The sequence below is a fragment of the Lycium ferocissimum genome, chromosome 12, assembly GCF_029784015.1.
Source record: "Lycium ferocissimum isolate CSIRO_LF1 chromosome 12, AGI_CSIRO_Lferr_CH_V1, whole genome shotgun sequence".
In the NCBI taxonomy this organism is placed as follows: Eukaryota; Viridiplantae; Streptophyta; class Magnoliopsida; order Solanales; family Solanaceae; genus Lycium; species Lycium ferocissimum.
Genome location: NC_081353.1, coordinates 28,591,285 through 28,606,083, shown reverse-complemented (window position 1 = coordinate 28,606,083; position 14,799 = coordinate 28,591,285).

The window sequence follows — 14,799 nt, the reverse complement described above, 5'->3', positions numbered from 1 at the left end:
TAATCATGCTAAAAGTATCGAGTCAAATTAATATTTTATATAGAACCCTACTTATTTTTGTGCAATTAATAAGGAACAATACATCAACGTAGATAGTAAAACTTAGGATTGTCATTTTAGTGGTTGAAAAGTGCGTCAAGTCCATTTTTGTTTGAAGACTATTGTCATAACTTTAAGTTATTTATGTTTTAGCGTTAGATATTAAGTGTGTTATTTTTAGTCAAAATTGCATCACTAAACACTTCTCAAAATAAAGCTTGCATCATTCGTATTAATATGAAAATACTTAAACTTGTTCATTAACAACAAACCCAAACTTGTAAAAATACAACCATCAAAGAAAGAAAAAATTAAAATACATTCATCCATCATGCCCATATCATTATAACAATCTCGAGTCAACAATTCACCACCACTAGATCTTCCACTATAGTTTCCTCCGCCACGATTTACTCTTTACTAGATGTATTTTCTCACCATATCGTAATCAATTCACTTATCATGACCAAAATAATTGCAAAATGAGCATTTTCGAACGTATCTCCGTGAATGGAGCATCCATTTCACATCCAACAATAGTATGTTTTCTTTTTGAATTTACGGATAAATGCTTTATTCGAACCATGGCAAATGGATTAGGGTTAACTCTCAATCAATTCAACATAAAATTCACGTTTTTGCATAATCTTGGAATGTATATTTAACCTAGAATTCTTTCCTGATAAAACTTACCTTGGAGGGTTCTTGAGAACATGGCTTGATATGATTGTCACTCCACTTTAGGTGATTTTTATGGACGTTACTCCAGGGATGTTAGGGACATAAAGTTCAAATACGCGTTCAAATATAACTTAAAACGCGAAATCCCGACTTTTGAATTTGTGATACTCGAACAATTTTGATGGTTTTGGCATCCATTTTAGCAGATGCATGCCGCAAGTCCTTTGACATCTTTTGATCAATATTCAGATGAACAACTCCACAACCTCGCGGAAAAGTCATTCTCGCACGCGCCACGCAGTCCCCGTCACGTATTTCAACAAGCCATTGAATGAATCGAGTAAAATAGTTGTCAACATCCGTACATCGCCTACCTTCAAGGCCCATTTGTCTTTATCAAGATATATTCAAAGGGCTACAACTTTCATGTTTTAAGTTTCCCAAATTCTCAACGAATTTTCTCCCGACTGCGTTCGACCGCCCACATCCAATTGTCAAAACTTAGCCGATTCGATATGACTTTTAAAGTTTGCCCTCAAATGCCTTAAACAAAAATATCTCCTTGCTCCGATCTCCGACCCGGTCATATCGTTAAGATGGCTATTTTTACATACTACAACTTTCACAGGGTACTTTCCCAAATATCCCAACTAAACAAGGAGTTAAGTAATTCAAAAAGTAGGCCCTCTCCTATCAACCATTTTCGCAAAACGTTCAAACCTTCGCAAAAGCTCTAATGATAAGAGTCCAACCGATTCATCCATCTAAGATACCGTCCGGTGTAACAATGATCCATATCGATGTATAACCCCTAAAAATACAATCAACATGCCTTCATTCAAGTAATAAACATATGCTACTACACATAATAATAATAATAATGAAATATTTACCACTGCCCATCAAATTGCTGGCTTAAACTTTCTAGAGGCATTTGACTCCTCAAAATGCCTTCATAAGTACTCATGTCAGGGTAATTGTGTTCATGACTAGGTTCCGCTTCAGTGACTTTAGCCTGAATTCTAGACGGGGCTTCCCGACGAGGTTTATTTCGGGCTTCTCGAGGAGTCGTAGCCATGACTTCAACACGATTAATGGGGACCTTCTCTACGTATATCTCGGGCGTTTAAAGTTATACATTCCCTATAATCATAAGGCTCCTTCAAATAATCTGTCGAAGAATCATCATCTACAATATTCCACCGTCCATAACTAACTACACTACACCTTGCGCAAAAATGAAATTGGATATCTTCCAATTATAGTTAAATCAATATCTCCCCTACTCACTTTTAGTTTACTATACGAGGCTTGGAGTAGTTTGTATTTTAAGTTAAGTGAAAACTTAACATGGTATTTTGGGGGAGAGTCATAACACAAACTATTATCCTCGAATGTAATTTCTCCATCCCAAAATAAAGAAACCCTAATAGTTGGCATTTTTTGACTAATTGAGGAGTACAAAATGCAGAATTTGGATGAAACTTAGAAATTAGATAAAATGCAGAAATTGGATGAAACTTAGAAATTGTGTTTTCCTTTAATCCAAAATCCTTATTATATAAGGTTTGAATGCGTTTGTATCATATAACGCATGCAATTAGTGTGTCCTGCAGCGTAACGTCAAGTCAAATCAAGTATGGATTGTGTTGTCATTCAGTGCAGTGTTGCATAACCCATGAATCTGTAACGCAGGAATTTACTGCGTTATTCTGACATAATGCATTAAATTACTGCGCTAAAGCTGGTCAGACGCGTGCCTCGTGTTGTCAATTAGTGCAGTGTGTTGTCAATCGGAGTTGTCATACAGAAAAACGTCATAACGCATCTAAAATTTGCGTTATACATTAACATGATTGACAACACCTTGCACGTGTTTGATGCTAGCGACTGTTATATAATGTAATTGACGAATAACTACAACCCACACAAAATTGAGTTATTATGTCATTTTTTAACCAATTTGGAGATATTTGTCGTATTACAACGTTCTCTCCAGCAGATATATTCAAAGCAATGGGTGGGACATGGGAATTGGGTGAGGATTTTGATACTCGAATAACCCAAACGAGAGAAACAATCAACGTTACAACAAATTGATGACAGAAGAGTGGAATTGGCGTGTTAGGGAGGCTGCAGCACTGGAACAAAACTTAAGGTCATTAGGGCTTAAATGCCCAAGAAATCGTGCTATGTCAATGCCTCGTGACACTCCACAAGAATTGAATTTTGATCTTAACCGTTTTCGTGAAAAGAACAATCGAATGAAAATACGTTGTCTCAGGGTAGAATATGGTCAACATGGTTACGTCAAATTCAAATCCAAGTGGGATTCGGACTGTGAGATTTAAGATGACGATGATTCCCCATGATATTATTAGTAGTTGTACTGTATTAAATAAAGTTGGTGGGGTCATAGTTATGATCGCACAACCTATTGAGTTTGATACCTATATAAGTAGCCTTTTGCTACTTAGTATCTACTTAAAATTCAATGTAGAATAGTAGAAATATAGATTGGTTGGTATTTTTTCTAAAGGATTCAAATAGCAGTGGTGATGACAACTCAAATCAAAACAACTATTCGGTGATTCCTCAACCGATAACAGTGAATTCGTGCTAGACGATTTCAAGTCTCACCTTTTAATAGAGCGTAATGTCAATTTTAGCGAGCTGAAATATTTAGATCCACGTGAATATCATTGTGGTTTACATCGCGAATGGGTATATCGGTAAGCCGAATCACAACGTCTTGTTCTTGACTTGAAAAATCTGAACGCTCCAATCCCAACAAGATTTTCATTGAGCATGCCTCGAACTGATCAAGATTTTTGTGAGGTTGCGATACAAAGGATTAGAAAGAGAACAACCGAATGCTAGCACAACGTTGTAGATTTTACATGGTCAGGTTGGTTGAAGAACAAACATCATCAATCGGTAGGGAACTAACATCTACGTAAAGAAGATCCGTCTTAAAAACCCAAGATATTTATCCGAGGACGATATCGACGACTTCAATTCCGATGATGATTAAGAATATTGTGATTTTAGTTATATGTTCAATTTATGATGATGTTGTTAATTTGAAGAATATTAGTATGTTTAGTTTTGCATTGACTCAAGGGCATGAATTGATGAATGTATTTTAAGTTTTTTCTTTCTTTGATGATTGTATTTTAACAACTTTGGGTTTGTTATTCATGAAAAAGTTTAAGTATTTTCATATTGTTATGAATGATGCAATTTAATTATTTTGAGATTGGTATGAATGATGCAATTTTGACTAAAAAATAACACGCTTAAATCTAAACCCTAAAACATAAATAACTTAAAGCTAATGACAACATGTCTTCAAACAAAAATGGACTTCAAGCACTTTTCAACCACTAAAATGACTATCCGAAGTTTTACGTATCCTTAATGTATTGAGCCTACCTTATTAATCATACAAAAATAAGTCAGGTTCTATATAAAATATTGAAGTTGTGGAGTCCCGAAGCATGATTAATCTATAGCTAAAGTACGTAAAAAAGTGTGAAATGTAAAACAAAGAGAGTTTAACCAAAAAAAGAAAAAAAAAAGAAAAAAGGGAGCTCCTTTAACGCAGTAAAATATTGCATTAAAGGTACTTTTGTACCTTTTTTTTCTGGGGTATTTTGGTTCAAGTCTTTTTTTTTTTTTTTGAGTCATTTTTGTTCCGGACTCCCATATGAGGAACAACAAAAAAAAAAGTTAAATAATTTTACTAGGTAATTTGCTTAAGTTGAGTGACCATTTGAGGAGTTAACTCATATGTTCTTGATCCCAAATTTGAAGATGAAGTGTACTAGTCCCTCCGTCTCAAAAATTTTCCAAAAAAAGATTGTTTATTTTCGTATTTGTCATTGTTTTCCGTCTCAAAAGAAAAAAAGATTGTTTTACTTTTCTTATTAGTTTGTCCAAAAAAGATTGACACATTTCTATATTTAGAAACAATTTAACTTTATGGGATGATTTACAGTCACACAAATATCTAAAGTTTGTTTTGAACCACGCATTTCAAAAGTCTTCATTTACTTTTTAAATTCCGTGCCAAGTCAAACTAAGATAATTTTTTTGAGACGGAGGGAGTAATATTTTTCTTAGTGATTTCTCCCTTTCTCTCACATAATTTATTGATGGATTAACTGGCATATAGGTTTTTTTGTCCTATGCATATAGGTCTTTTGTCTCCATATTACTTCTTTCCTGGAAGAAAAAGAAAAGGAAAAATAAGAAGAAAACAAGAATTGAAGGACTAACACATAAGATTTTGTTTTCCGATAACAACGGTGCTTTTTCTTCCGTTTCTCACTCAGTGTTCAATATCCGTTTTGAAGTTTCGATTAATTTGAATGCGCATCGCCTAAGATTCATTAGAGAATAACCCCCCTAACAAAAAAAATTTCATTCCCAAAACGCAAACCTAGGTTTTTTTTATTAAGAATTGAAAATCTGACATTACACGTTATGCAAGCGCATTAATTTGCTATACAAATGTTAGGTATGAGTTATCAGAAATAAGTATGTCTAATTTCTGTTTCTCTTCCATTCTTTGTCATTTTGTCAAGAAAACCATGAACAAGAAACAAAATTATTGGCATCTTTTGAAATATCTGTTAGCTTTTTCAGTGGTTTGAGTGTACAAATCTATGTCGATGGGATTATGATTTAGATTCGTTATATAGTATTCATGAGCCCCACATCACATTTGGAAGAATATACAGCTCACAACTATACACAAAGCAACAATCATTAACGTCCTTTAGAACCACTTATTCTTAGTCATAGGAAGATCAGTTAATTAAAACAAAGAAACAATAAGATCAAATTCTGATCTATATATAACTACAGAACAATATCTCAATAATTTGCAAATTTTGAGATTTTTTCAACCATTAACAATTGAGTAAATATCTGTCGAAATGATAAACTATTAGGGGTTAAAAACAGCGAAAAATAAAATGCTGCTCAAACTGTAGCTCAATTAATATTTCTGTTGTATTTTTCAATAGAATCGCATAATCCTCTTTATCTGTTCCTAATAACATCAAATTTAATAAAAAAAAAAATCAGGAAAAAAAGAATAAAAAATGCATGTGATTGCATCTAGAATTTCTAAAATGCATGTGATTGCATGTACGAATAATTTGCAATTATTTCTAGAATTTTTATAGTAATAAAAAAAGTAAATTAATCTCTAAATAAAGGTTCTCCATGGAGTAGCTAGAAATGAAAGTGTTGTAAAAGATGCTTCAAGTTAAATTAAATATCTTGCACAATCCTTAATTAGTTAATTTGTATAATACGATTCCAATTCTAGCTAGTTGTCCTTCTAAAATAGAAGAAAGAGAGATAAAATTCTAATCCCATAAAAGTATGAGAAACTAAATATAACAAACTAAATTAGGAAATTTGCCCTCTTGTTCTCTTTTTATCAATCGTTAAATCAATCTCCTTTCATAATAAGTATAGCGATCGAGAAACTAATTATAAAAGTATGAAAGGAGAATTTGATTATGGAAGAAAGACTTTCTAAATTAGGAAATTTGCCCAATCAGTTGTTCTCTTTTATCAATCGTTAAATCAATCTCCCTTATCATAATAATTCATATCCATAAAAAACTAATCATCTTTATCCCCTACCACTACTCTAGAATATCTAGATTTTTCTTTAGGATAATTATCCAAGATCACACTAGATAGCCTATTTCCTAAATACTATATATCAAAGATATTATATTATAACTTTTAGCAAAATATCTATGATATTTTTGTTCTTCCAAAAATTTACTTTAATCACATTGATTAAAAATAGCCTATTCTTCAGCAAGGCATCACATTGATTACCTAATCCCTTTTATTTGCTTTATTTTAAATAGAAAATGTTTCATTTCCTTTAAATATTTCTAAAAGCTTGTAGAATATCATTTTCTCTATTTTATACCTTCTTGATTGTCAGCCTTTATATTTTTTAAGATTTTGACAGCCATCCCTTTTATTTAAATCTATGGTCTCTTTAATTATGTAATCTCAACCTTGATTATATCGATTATAACAATGAAGACTGGCCTATACTATAGTAAATGACCATTGACTTATATTTCATTAAAAAAATTGCTCATACAAGTTAGTGGTTAACAATGTAGACTGGCCAAATTTTCTAAGAAAACTTCTTCGTTCAAGTTAAACACTAAACTATATTAAGAGTTCCATTCTATGATATATCTTGATGTTATAATTCAATATTACTTTAATTATAAGCAGACGCAGAATAAATATTTAAATCTAATGGGTTCGAAATACCACTGAACCATAAACCATTTAAGCTATTGGTTCCAATTCAATATATTTATTAATACATACAAGATCTAAGCCAAAATTACCGATTTGGCTGAATCCGTAGCTATATGGTACATCCATTCCTAATTATAAGGACCCCTACTATTAAAAAACTTTTTGATGATTTTTTTTTCTTTTTGTATGCAATGCGATTTTATGATTTATGTTCATATTTGCAAATCGTGGATTCAACATGATCCAACAGAATTTACAAATAAAAATGGCAAATAAATCATTTTTAGATCAGAAAATTGGAACAAAAACTCAACCACTTGTTCCTTTGCTTGTAGGACACGATCGAATTTTGGTGTATATAACTTTCGTAAAAAGATATTAAAAAGAGAAAAGGTTCAGTTTCAAATAAAATAAAAATATTAACTAATATAAAATTTTAAATAGTAAAAAAGTTAAATGAAGGATTCTTGTGTTTTTTTTCCCAACAATTTTATTTTCATTGAGATATAAAACCTGACAGAACACATGTCTAATCATGTGTAAAGTTTTGCCAATGATAAAGTTTGGTCGTTTGGTTTAGTCACGTGGCTGGCTTTTACACTGGCCCCTTGTTGTCCGATATAAATTTATTAAGCTACAAGAAAAAAGAGAAAAAATAAGATTTATCTTTCAAATGGCTATCAGTTAAAACTTCAAAAACATCCATGTTTAAAAATTTAAAATTAAAATAAAGAGAGGAGAAAGAGATGATTTGAAAATACTTCCCCTTACTACCCGTAAAGCTTCATCTTATTGATAGTATATTTGTTGAAAACAAATTTAAAGAAAAAGGAAAACTATTGAAACTTGCAACCTTAAATATGATGTAATATTTATGTGACAATAAAAACATGTCATTAGAATAAAAGAAAAGTTAAAAATATAATTATTTTGTTGAAACAGGAAGGAAAAAAAAACTCATAAAATTGAAGAAAACGAGTATCAATTTTGGCCATCTATACTCAAAATATAGGTAATTAATATTATAGTTACCAGCTGTAATAGCCCAATCTTGCTTTTTGAGTATTTACATCTTAATTAGTGTTTTGAGAATTTGTACCAGCTGATTTATCATGTGGGATTTGTTGGGTTTTTCGGATTGATTGAGACTCGAGAAATTCGAGTGAGTTTCAGATTACTTGGACCCAAAATGGATATTATAGTTTTTTGTTGGCGCTAGTGTTGGTGCACCACGATGGCGGTCATCAGTCGCAATTACGAAAGTTCCTCGAACATGGAGTTTGAGCCGCGATCACGAGGAGTTCGTTAATCAATTAGGCTCCGCGAATGCGATAAAAATGATCGCACTTGTGAGAAGTTAGGCCCAAGCCCATTTAGGCCATGATCGTGACCGGTTATATGATTGCGGTTAACCGTAACTATTTAAGTACTAATTTTTCAAAAAATTACTCATTTTCTTCAAGTTTGAGACTTTTAAGCTATGGGTAACCCTTTAAAGAGGAATTACCAATGGAACTTTGAGGTAACAATCCTATAAGCTTCCTTGAGTTACTTAAATGTCTTCCCATGGATTTTTAAGAATAAAGCTTGAAATTTCAAGTGTTCTAAAGTGAATTTTAACCCTAAGTTCTTCAAACACAAATTAAGGGATTAAACCCAGTAAACCGAGGCAAGAATGAATTTTGATTATAGGTTTTGACTCCTTAATTTATGGGTAAATCGTTCATGAAACTTATTGCGTGTTCTAACTCCGTTGACCCATACTTGACTTTTTGAGTTGACCATAGTCTAAAATTTAGAGGACCAAAGTCCAAAATTTAGAGATGGGTCCAATAGATGTAATTAACCTCAAGATTTATGAATTTGAATAGGTTGAAAAAATCGGATGAATAAGGAGCGGGAAAAACAATTTTGGACAGTTAGCTTGCACGAATAACACGCGTATGTTGAGACTTTTCCTTTAAACGTATCAAGATAAATATGTTGCAAGAAGTCAATCGGCTATTATACGTATGGGATGGGTGATATACAAGGAGATGAGTGTATATACAAGCATCAAATATTTAGCTAGGTTATGGAAATAAATTGTCATTTGGAAATGTTTTAATTAGATACAATGAGATTATAAGATATGATACTTGTTAGATTTGCAATAGTGTTTCACGTATGTGATGTCTCTAAAGGAAGGCGCCAACATGAGGGGATTCAAGCAAGACTAGCAGGCCTCTGTGTTGACAAGCTTCTGAAGCTGAGATGCACATGAAACCTTAGGCGAATTACACATCAGAAAGGGAGAGAAATTGAAGAGTTTTATAAGGCATAATTCAAGTTTACATATTGCGTGTTCGAAGCTCGATGTGACTTAACTCGAAAGACAAATTTGTATAGGTCTGGGCCCAAAACAGAAAAAATATCCCATTGACTTGAGTGTGACAAAGTTGGTATTAGATCCAGTACTCCCTCAATAGATGGCAGGGAAAACCTTATAAGCGAGGACACTGAGTTCCTAAAAGGTGGTGTATGTGACGCTCTTGACGGATGGCGGGTCAGAAAGGACTGACATGCTTCTAAACTAGCAAGCTTCTAAAGATGAGGTTCATATGACACTTCGAAATATCACATCGGACTAAGAGAGGATAGTGAAGAACTTTATGAGGTATAATTTATGTTCACATGATACATATACTTTTCAACTCGATGTGACATAACTGATAAGTTGGTCACATCGGACTAAGAGAGGATAGTGAAGAACTTTATGAGGTATAACTTATGTTCACATGATACACACACTTTTCAACTCGATGTGACGTAACTAATAAGTTGGTATTTTTACCAACTTATCTCTTCTTTATGCTTAAATTTTTGTTATGTTTAATTGATTAAATCGTGCATTTAATGTCGTTTGCTACTATTTTACAAGTTTATGTGATTTAGAAGTGACCGGGAAAGAACCAAGTGAAAACAAGTAAAAAAAAGGCCACATTGAAGAAAATGAAAAAAGTGCCCAAAAATGCAAAACGGCCAGATCTGCAAATCTGAAACTTTGGGTTTATTTTACCATATTTTGACTTGAAATAGTTGGGGTTTACAAAAGCAAGACTTGGAGGACATTATTTTCATCTTTGGCCATTTACACAAGTTTGGGAGCTAGGGTTCTTACACCACACTTTGAGGTTGAAGATTTGGTTGAGCACTTTCTTGAACCTTTACTTCATTTCTTTAATTTCTTGCTTTGTATTGAACATCTAAGTGTGTAGTATTTATTACTTCACTTGTATCTTGTTTATGGGAATATTCATGATTAAAGTTTGGATCAAAACTCTTGTTTTGCTTATGTATTGAATGATTTTTACTTCTAACGAAGTGGGTCTTTGTTTCTTTAATTAATTTTATTCTTTAATGTTTCTTAAGGGATTAGCTAACCGTAGGACTTGCCCATTTACTTCGATTTGAGCTCAGAAGAGGAAAACTGAGGTTCGGAAAGATTAATTAACAAGGATTAGGGGCTTTAAACCTCATCTAATAACTTGAGCTAGGAATAGAAAAGTTAACTTGAGATTCAGTTGGTAGTACTTAATATCACACCTTAAAGCTTGGAAAAGTTTAGAGTGAAATTCATTGCTTTGGTTGGAAGACTTTCAATGAGATTTTAGAAACCATTATCTATTAACATAAACTCGCTCTTAGTTGTAAAATCATAAAATAATTGGATCGTTACTTGAGCGTAATTTTCCTTGTATCCATGCTTGTGGCCATTGATCATTCCCCGCTTTCTAGTTAGTTTTATCTTTGTTATTTATTAAACCAAAAATCAAATATTAAAAAGTGTTTGGCTTAGAGTAGAAAGTGAAAATCTCTTACTTGCTTGATTGCCTAGTATATTTTTCCCTCTGGGATTCGACCCCGACTCATAGTTGGGTAAATTATATTGCATACGACCGTGTACACTTTCTCTTTGAGGAGTGGATTTGGACATAATCAATTTTGGGGCCGTTGCCGGGGAATAATTTGGCGTATTGGGTTAGTTTGGAATTTAAAGTTACTTGCTTTGATCCAAATTTGTGAATATGTGATTTTTCGTGTTTCTTTTTTTATTTTTTATGACATCTTGGAATTAAAATGGGCTTGATGGTTGCAATTCATATTTTGATGACCCATGTCCGTATTGTGGAGGACCCACCACTTTTGGCAAGATTGTGAAAATACTCCCGGGAGAGAGATGTGTGCACTATCTCAATCCTATGATGAGAGTATTTGTAATATATGTGGTGGTCAAGATGGACATTGGAGTGATTGTCCCAATTATTGTGCTCCCCCTCCCCCAAGTTGTTCTAACGAAAATGCTAATTGTGCTTTTGAGTTTGCTAGGAATAATGGCATGACAAGTGAAGGGCAAAGTGCCGGATATGAAGGCATCATGTCAATGCTCCAAACATACTTGGAACGGGAAGCTAAAATGGATGAGTAGCAAGAATTAGTCCATCAATCCACTTTGAAAAAATTGGAAGCTATAAAAAGAATGAACAAATCATTTGAGGTCGTCAATTCCTCAATTTTCATAGATGTGTCCATTCCTCAAAATGAATTGGTTGAAGAAGAGCTTTCAAACTTAAAAGATGAGGCCGGAAATTCTTGTGACCATGATGAGAGTTGTGGAATTGAAGAAGTGGCTCAATTTGAAGAAGAAGAGCAAAATCTTGAAGAAGAAATCTCCAATTCTCAAAAAGAAGAAATTGAGGAAATAATAAATAGCATGATGGGGAGGAATGAAAAATATGGGCAAGTTGTGGCCAAATAGTGGGAAGAAGTTCAATATGGAGATGATGAAACTATCCGAAACATAAATTTCACCATGGGAGAATTTTTACAAGCTTTGGACGACTCTCACAGTGAAGAAAAACTTGACAAAGTGGAAATTTTGAGCCAAGATTGGCTAATGAATCAAGCTCAACAACTTGAAGTCTGTGGGGACCACTATGAAGGCATTTCACGAATGATAGAAGAATTTCTAAAAATTCATGTTGAGCAAAGTCAAGAAGTAGAGCTACTTGAAATTGCTATTCGAGAATTGGAGACCGATTTGAATGCAAAAATTGAAGCATGTGATGCTCAATATCAAAGGACCATGGGTTACAGTAGTTTTGAGTTGGTTTTTCAATGAAGAAGAGGTCAAAAATTGATTTTGAAGAACTAATGGTGGATTGCCAACCAACCGACTCAAAAGTAGTGAATGATGCCGAAGTTGAAGAAATGATATTAGAGTTGCATAAAAAGGTTCACAAAATAATTTTGGAGGACTCTAGTTCATTTGTGGGTGAGAATGTCAAAATTCATGCAAGTTTGAAATTTGAGCGCATTGGACCATATTCTAATCATTTTTCTACATTGTACTTGGTGGGGATATGGAAATTGAACTACCCGAGCTTATGAAAGAATTTGACGATGAAGAACAATGTGTTTTCATTTTGAAGTTTGCTATGCCAAGAAGACAAAATGACATCCCTCACTTAAAGGCCAAAAAGTGCAAGATGCGACATATGAGAATTTGCCTCTTTGCTTTTCTACCACAGCCCCATAAGCGTCATCATAATTTTGATTCAAAGTTGGGACGAAAATTCATATCCTCCAAGTGGTTTTTATTCCATACCCGAGAGACTTATCCATGCGGGCTTAGGCCGAAGCGCATAATATGTGCCACAGACTTGGATTGTGACATTTTCCATGACAACGTTACGTATTAGTTCTGATTTAGCACCATTTGAGGTTTCAGATGGTATTGATACTATGATTTAGACTTATTATTTCCTCTGCTTATGAGCAGATGCGGACCCAGAATTTTGACGCAGAGGGGGCACCAATGACCACTGCCTTAATATATATTATATATATGTCACTTATTATGTGAAAGTTTGGCGTGCAACTCTTTGAAAATTTAATAATTATGCTAAGTTATTGGTAAAGTAGCAGTAGTATAAAGTATAAACTTCAAAATTGGAAGAAAGGAAAATGGGTTTAGAAAGGAAACAAAACAAACTCAACAAAAAATAGAAATAAAGGTGCTGCAAGCGAGATTCGAACCTAAGTGTCATATAAAGAACTAAGGGGCACAACAACCAAATACACCAAATCAATGGATATCTCTCAGGGGTCCTTTTAAATACATATACATTCGTTAAGGTATATACGTCATATATGTACAAGGTATTCCCGAGGTTAGGAGGGACACGTGACCCCCGCCCCTGCTTATGAGTTATTTACTAGCTTATGAACTATGTTTAAGATATACGTTTATGGATTTTGGGTCGTGACATCTTTTGTTGCGCCATTTGAGGTTTCAGATGTATTAATATTAAGCTATGATTTAGACTTATTGATTTCCATTGTTTATGGAGTATTTACTAGCTTATGAACTATCTTTAAGACGTATGTTTAAGAAATTTGGGTCATGACACCTATAGTTAATACGGTATGATGGTAGACCTCTTACGGCAAGAAAATGTAAGATTTAGAGTTAATAAATTTCAAATGAATTTTAAATTTTAATTTTGTGAGTGATTTGGGGAGGGTAAAGTGTACACAAACCTTACTCCTACCTTGAAAGATAGGGAGGCTGTTTCCGAAAGACCCTCGGCTCAAGAGAAAGCATGACAAAGAAAATGTTTGATAAGACAAGCAATTCAAAGCAAAGATGGAAATGAAAATAACGAAAGCGAGAAAACCATGATAAAACAATTTGAAAGGAGCAGTAGCTACCACGTAAAAATAATATAATCAAAGCGCAAGAAACAACAGATAGTAGCATAAATCAAAGGACAAGCGACAACAAGGGTAATACTAAGGCTACTAGTATGACACACGCGACAAACAACTAATCTTCTACCATAATCCGTGTCCTCCATAACCTCCTATCAAAGGTCATGTCCTCAGTAAGTCGGACCTGCGCCATGTCCTGTCTAATCACCTCTCCCGAATACTTCTTCGTCCTACCTTAACCCCTCATAAAACCGTCCATAGCCAGTCTCTGACACCTCCTAACTGGGGCATCCGCGCATCTCCTCTGCACATTCCCGAACCATTATAGTCTCGCTTACCGTATCTTATCCTCCACAGAGGCCCCTCCCACCTTGTCCCAGATGTCTTCATTTCTTGTCCTATCTCTCCTCGTATGGCCACATATCCATCGCAACATCCTCATTTCTGCAACTTTCATCTTCTGAACGTGAGAGTTCTTGTCTGGCCAACGCTCCGCCTATAAATAATAGTTGGTCTAACCACCACTCTGTAAAACTTGCATATATATATATATATATATCATGGAGGAAAATATTTCAGAAAATGTTTTTCAATTTTCTTATATTCGGTTGGTCAAAATTTTTGGAAAACGTTTTCCTAATGGAAGTAGGGAAAAAAAAGTCGGACAAGTGACATTCCATATTAATTGTCTTCTCCATACCCTCAAACTCAACCCCCACCCCCGCCTACCACCTCATTGTTTAACCCTGCCCTAACCACTCTGACCACCTCCACCCCTGACCTCCACTCCCACCTTCACTTCCACCCACCACCGACCTCCCATCCTACCCTTATATCACCCACTCATCCACCCCCCCCCCCCCCCCCCCGCCCCCTACACCCACCACTCCCCGCCCCCATTTTAATATATTTTATTTTACTTATCAAAAGATTTGTAAAAAATGGAAAAAATATTTCTTACTCCCGATTTTCTCTTTTTGTCACGACCTAACCGGAGGGCCATGACAGGCA